The sequence below is a fragment of the Condylura cristata genome, unplaced genomic scaffold (genome assembly GCF_000260355.1).
Source record: "Condylura cristata isolate star-nosed mole 26May11 unplaced genomic scaffold, ConCri1.0 scaffold00012, whole genome shotgun sequence".
NCBI classification, from domain to species: domain Eukaryota; kingdom Metazoa; phylum Chordata; class Mammalia; order Eulipotyphla; family Talpidae; genus Condylura; species Condylura cristata.
The window spans coordinates 29,156,525-29,163,397 of NW_004567113.1; the positions used below are offsets into that span (position 1 = coordinate 29,156,525).

The following is a 6,873-nucleotide window of genomic DNA, read 5'->3' on the forward strand; positions in this document are numbered from 1 at the left end:
GAAGACACAGATTCTGTGAATAAAGCTGAACAAATGATACAGTCAGAGTTAATGTGGGCTCAAAGACCTCGGTGAGAAGATGGGGAATAAAAAGTAGAAACCGGCCCTCCCTGGTGGCGCAGCGGGTTAAAGCACAGCACTGAGAAGCTAAAGCCACTTCAACATGAGTTCGATCCCCGCAGGCCACAAAGGTGACCACATGGTGTGGCAGACCTCTCCTGACCCGCCCGCTGCTCCCCTCAGCAGTGTACTTCGTCGATCTGCCTGTTCTGCTCCCCACTCTGTCCCTGGTGAATCCTCTCACCCTCCGCATCTCTGGCCTGTACCCCAGTTCTGTATGCACAAATAAATAAACCTTTAAAAAAAAAAAAGTAGAAACCACTTCACCTTCTGGAGAGAGCAGAGATAAGGAAACACTCGGACTTTACCTGAAGGCACAGGACCTTGAAAGCTACAGAAGAGAGGGCTGGAGTTTCACTGACCTGAATGGAGCAGGCCTCTCTGTGGTGGGCAAGTTTGCCAGGCAGCTTCCCACTGCCCTTCTCTAACTGCCCTCAATCCCCCTCTGCCTCTGGCTCGTCATCTTTCACCCAGCTAGACAGTCTGCTGGTGCTGTGAGCAGGTGTGTGGGAGTGACAGTTGTACGGGAACCGAGCCACTTTTTCACACCCCTAAATTTGGAATGTAGATTCTGATGCCTATTTTACTACATGTTTTGAAAACATGTCCGAGTGTTTAAAATTAGAACTCTTCAAGAGTTCTACTGGACATATGACTGGCACTCATTCATTCTTCAATAAATATAGAGTCTCATGCCAGGGAGAGGGCTACGTGCTGTGGACACAATAGTACATAAGGGCAGGCAGGATTGGGTCGTAGTTGAGATACACTCTGGAACCACATTGCTGGATTCAGATCAACTCTGTGGCTTACTAACTTGGCAAGTTATTGAACCACTTTTTTTTTTAAGATTTATCTATTTATGCATACAGAACTGGGGTACAGGCCAGATTTGCTGGTGGGGAGAGGATTCACCAGAGACACACTGGGGAGCAGAACAGGCAGGTGTACTGAAACACACTGCTGAGGGGAGCAGTGGGTGAGACAGGAGAGTTCTGCTGAGCCATGTGGATCACTTCCCTGGCCAGGAATCGAACTCATGCTGCAGTAGCTTCATAGTACTGCACTTTGACCTGTTGTGGCATGAGAGAGGGCCCCTGAACCACAGTTTTGCCCCTAGTGTCCTATTTGTAAAATGGGAATAAAAACCACCCATGTGATAAGGGAGACAGGAGAATCAAAAGAGTTTATCTTTCAGCAGAGAATGCTATCTGGCATGTTTAATGTATTTAATAAACATTTGTAATTGAAATCTACCAGTTCTTGTCTCTGAGAAGCTCTCAGGTCTGGGGAGAAACAAGTGACACAAGAAGCCAGCTAAAGCAGTGTTATGACAAAGATTTGGGGGAAGTGCTGGGCTTTCTTTGTCACAGGTGAGATGCTGTCCATTCTGGTTACTGGATTGCAGTGCTTGCTGCACAGAATTTCCCTCTGCACAACCATGCTAGAGACCATCCAGCAAGTTTTTATTTTTCCCTTTTATAACTGCTGCTATGAAAACAACCTCCACTAGTCTAACGTGTAATTACTGTAAATGGTCCTCACAACCCTTCCTAGAAAATGCAAATGATAGTGAAACTTGTTTTCCAGACCACCTGCTTGAACTTTACAGGGTGCAGGGGCAATTTGTGAAGCAAGGGTTGGGCACCCATTCTGCAGTTTCTGTAGCTGCAATCTGGGGCGGGGCATAGGTGAATTAGATGTGGTAATGACCTCTAGAAGTAGGGTCGCTACCTCATTATCCCTGTGTGTTTGAGACTTCTTGGCTTTTTTTCACTTTTTGTGAAGCCCCCAGCTTCGGGCAACATTTAAAATCATTACCACCACCATTTCGATAAGAAATGGAAACTTTCAAAAGAATATATAATGGTTCCGTCCCTTAGACTGAAGTTTACTGCAAAGTACAGTAGATACAAATCAGCAGATAATACCTGTTTTTCTATTGAGAGGGCATGCTTGTTTCTTTCACTGATCAGCCTGATTTGAGGAGTGAGTGAAAACAGACGTCAGTTCAAGACAGAGAGGGAAATGACATTCTAAAATGGCTGATGGGGCTCCCTGGTGGTGCAGGGATTAAGGGGTCAGTGCTAGCAAGCTATTGGCAGCCACTGCAGCACGAGTTTGATTGGCAGCCAGGGAGGTGACCCACTAGCTGCTCCCCTCAACAGTTTATTTCAGTAGATCTGTCTGTTTCGCTGCCCACTCTGTTTCTGGTGAATCCTCTCATCCCCCTGCACCTCTGACTTACACCCTAGTTTTTCTATGCAAAAATAAATCTTAAAAAAATAACAAAAATCAAAATGGCTAACAGCCAAATCAGTTTTCCATTCTAGAATTGCTTTGAGAATAACATTCACAGGAAAGGAACAGCCTCCCTGGGACTAGAACATTTTTGGGAAACTTTGTAAATGCTATCTTACTGTACCCTAGCTGGGAAGAAATACTGTCATTGTAATTACTGCAAATGGTCCTCACAACCCTTCCCAGCAAATGTATAAAGTAGCATTTTGAGTCATACTTCTGCTTTATTCTATGGGTTCACGTAGGAAAGAGCCATCCAGAGTTAAGGAGAGTATGATGTCAGGAGGTCTGTCTCTTGGGGGGGTTACCTGTGCGACTGTCTACACTTTCCCTTTCCGGGTCTACTGCAAGACCTTTCAGTCCAAAGCCACTTTCGCAATGGAGAGGTTTTAGTTAGCATTTCATTTTTTGTACCTCTGCTTAGAGGTAGCCAGCCAGGCATTAAAGGGCCAGGCATGGAAGGAGATATAGAAGCCAAGAAGGGCCAAGACCCCGTCTCTCAGGAGACAGGGAAAAGAAGCAAAATGGGTTAAATCTCAAATGGGCAAGCGTTGGACAGTCAGAAGCAGTCCCCATGGAGATTATTTTTGATAACAGATTTCTTCTGGGGAATAGCTGAGTTTGTGGTTTTATTCTTCAAAACTCTACTTCAGCAAGATATGAAAAAGAGAAGAGGCTATGGAAACTCATCTGAGTCCAGATATGATGTTGGAAGAGGGCTACTAGGAAATTCCCCCCAGAAGAAAGGGCAGAATTAATCATCTTCGTGGCCCTAGTCTTCCTCCAATGGCTGGTGGATGAGGAAGGTAAATGTCTGCTCTAAAAAGCAGACAACTGGACATGCACATTCATAGCAGAAGGAAGCCATCAAGGAGAAAAGGCTGACTAGGCCGGACGAGTAGATGAATGTGTATGTCTAAGCCAGAATTGCTCTATGCCCTTAGAGATGAATGAGGTCGTGCTGGGAATTCCCCGCACAGGAACTGATAGCAGTTCTATAAATGCACATGTTTGTCTCATCTTTTTTGTATTGTTTATGGAAGTATCAATGTAGTTTAATACGTAAATATTTTTAGGTTGTTGAAGTGAATTCACATCTTTATAATTAAAAGTGAATTGGAAGAAATATAAAAGACTGTACTCAGTACTTTTAGTGTCATCTTTCTCAACCTCTGAGATACTGTGCACTGCTAATTTGTTCTCATTTATAAATAAATTGTACTTATAAAAAAAAGAAAAGAGGTAGCCAGCCATCTTCTTCCCAGGGAAGACAGAACCTAAACAGGAAGTGTGGTCTGCTGAATCCTAAAAGGAACAGCTGTGTAAAGTCCTTAAGGTGGGCAGGGCCACACGCCCAGAACAGGGTATCTGGAGCAGGAATCCAGTGTTTGGATTTGAGCTACAAGGACTGGCCAGCAGCCCGCGTCCTTCCGGCAGGAGCGATGGGGGTGGGGAGGGAGGGGAGGAGAGGGTTCTTGCTCACATCTGCAGGGAAGATACTAGGAACAAACCATTGGCCTTAGTCATCCACAGCGCACTGGCTGCTGTGTTATTGGACATTTGAGAGCCCTTGAGAGTGAAGTCAGACTCTGGCAATAATGGGAAGAGTTGAGGTTAGGAGAGTTGTCATGGTTTCCTGAGTCAACTGAGGCCAGATAAACTTTTCCATGTGTCATTGCAGAGTTTCGTAGGATCATTGACAATAACTTTTTGCACTGCTTTCCTCTGATTTCCTCCTTTCCTTTTTGTCGCACTGCTTCAAGATGCCAGGTGCGGAGAGTTGCGTTTAACAAGCCCCTATTTCACATTCTCAACAGTCTGCAACGCCTTTTTTTTTTTTTTTTAAATTGAGGTAACGTTGGTTTACAATGTTGTTTGTGACTTAGAGGATTTTCTCCTTCAGGTGTTACCATACCACACCCTCCATCAAAACACCCACAGTCACCACCACAGATGCCTTTCTCCAAACTTCTGCTTCCAGCTCATCAGGTAGAACTTTGCTACTTCCTTCTACTTGGGAATTGGAAAAGTAACACCATATTTCCTGAAATGAACAGATCAACATATACAGCAAGATGAAGGTTTACTGATATGAAGAAGGAGAAAAATGGCTGTGGGCAGATGTCTAATTATCACCGGCAGGAATGAAGATGGGACTGGCAGATCTGGTCTCTGGGAGCCGCTCTGCAGGAACAGAGGGAGAAAACAGGGAGCCTGGAAGGAGGCTGGCCTGAGTCCATTCCATCTGCATCCACTTCCTTAGGAGCAGAGGCATAAGGAGTGACCACAGGAACATTTACTATAATTGTGTTTATGCCCCAGAGGGAACTTGGTCATATGATCTTGGGATAATTTTAGATGCAAGGGAAGAACAGGGAAGGGGTAGGGGTGAACAATTTGGGAACATGAACTATAAATGAGGTGGGAGGTGGGGTGACCCTTCAGGTCACATTTGCTTTCTGCTATTTGCCTTTACTTGAAAAAATATCCCTGCCTCCCTGGTGGTGCAAGACACTATGAAGCTATCCACAACCACTGCAGCACAAGTTCAAATCCTGGTCAGGGAGGTGACCCACAAGGCACAGCAGATCTTTCCTGCCCCGCCCTATGATCCCCTCAGCAGTGTACTTCATCAGTTGGCCTGTTCTGCTCCCCACTCTGTCTGTGGTGAGTCCTCTCATCCCCTTCTTCTGTACCTCTGGTCTACAACCCAGCTTTTTTATGCATAAATAAGTCTTTAATAAAAAAATATTCCCAGCATGGTGTTACATTAAATGGTTATGAATTAAATCCAAATTTTAAGATAGGAAAGATGTTTTTAATGAAGACTTTTTCAAAGTTATCAACTAATCCCAAGTAAAGGAGAAAACTGCTCAACATTTCAAGGCATTAAACTAAACAAGAAAAAAACTCATGTTAGATTTGCATAAATGTATAGTGAAGGTTCGTTTCATGTGCCAACTTGACTGGCAGTGGGGTGAGAGACTAATGAAGCCTTATTTTTGGGTGAGTCAGTGATGGGTTTTTCAGGATGAGATTAGCATTTGAATTGAATTCAGTAAAAAGGGGAGGGCTGGCCCTCCCTGGTGGCGCAGCGGGTTAAAGCACAGCATTAAGAAGCTTAAAACACTTCTGCATGAGTTCGATCCCCACCTGCCCCGGAGGAGATCCACATGGCGCGGCAGACCTCTACTGACCAGCCCGCTGCTCCCCTCAGCAGTGTACTTCGTTGATCTGCCTGTTCTGCTCCCCACTCTGTCTCTGGTGAAGCCTCTCACCCTCCGCATCTCTAACCTGTACCCCAGTTCTGTACGAACAAATAAGTCTTTAAAAAAAAAAAGAAAAGGGGGAGGGCTTATTCCTTGAAGGTCTCCATAGAACAAAGACATTTTCCCCCACCCTCCCTGCCTTACTTGTTGAACTGGGATTTCTCATGTTCTTCCCATGGATTGGGATTTACACCATCAGTTTTCTTGATTCTTAAACCTTTGGCCAAATTGCACCATTGGCTTTCCCAGGCCTCCAGCTTACAGACGACAAATCAATGGACTTCTCAGCTTCTGTACATGAGTCAATAAGCCAACTGCCTGTAATACATCTCTCCAAATATCTTTATATCTATGCATGCTTGCATGCATATATGTATATATGTATGTCTGTCTGTTGGTAGACAGATTTATTGAGTCGTTCAAGAATTCCTGACTAGTACACTGACATTTGGGCAGAAACTGCTAATATTTTAAAAAATATTTATTTATTGTAGAAAAACTGGGGTGTAGACCAGAGGTGGGGAAGTGCTTAAGGGCATTCACCAGAGACGGAGTCAGAATGAGAACAGGCAGATTTACTGAAATACACTGCTCAGAGGAGCAGTGGGCAAGACAGGAGAGGTCTGCTGTGCCATGTGGATTAGCGCTAGGGCTGGCGATTGAATTCAGGCCATAGTGGTGATAGTGCTGAGACATAACTCCTAGGCCATCAGGGAGGCCTCTGATTTCATTATCTTGACCCTAAGATGCCAATCCTTGCATTGCAAATGGCCATTGATGTCTTTTTAGTAGTTTTTCAGTGTAGACATTAGTGTGGATTTATCCTTGCACACTTATTTATTCTTTTACCTGCAACTACTCTTAAGCACAAGTGAAGGGACATTTTAACCCAGCACAATTTCTCTCTCTGCTGGAAAAACAGTCAAAGGGAATCCTGGAGACATACCTGCTGCATTTCAAGTTCTAGCACTAAAGTTCTACCAACCCTTTGTTCAGAAAAACTAGTCATGTTTGTTGATGAAGTATCAACAAGCACTTCTTTGGCTACAAGAGGAAGCAGAAGTGGGAAGTTAGTTCACTTAGGCCTTCTTCCTGACTCCACTTCATTTTCAGTTGCTAAATATCCAAAGACATTTAAGTTACAACCATGATGTGTATATGTTCATAAACTATATAAAATTAC

The 6,873-nt window shown here is 44.2% G+C and overlaps 1 pseudogene; it reads left to right on the top strand.

The window, feature by feature from the left end:
* The first annotated feature begins 2,945 nt into the window (after positions 1–2,945).
* LOC101625852 lies at positions 2,946–3,282 on the top strand (annotated as a pseudogene).
* Positions 3,283–6,873: the final 3,591 nt, after the last annotated feature.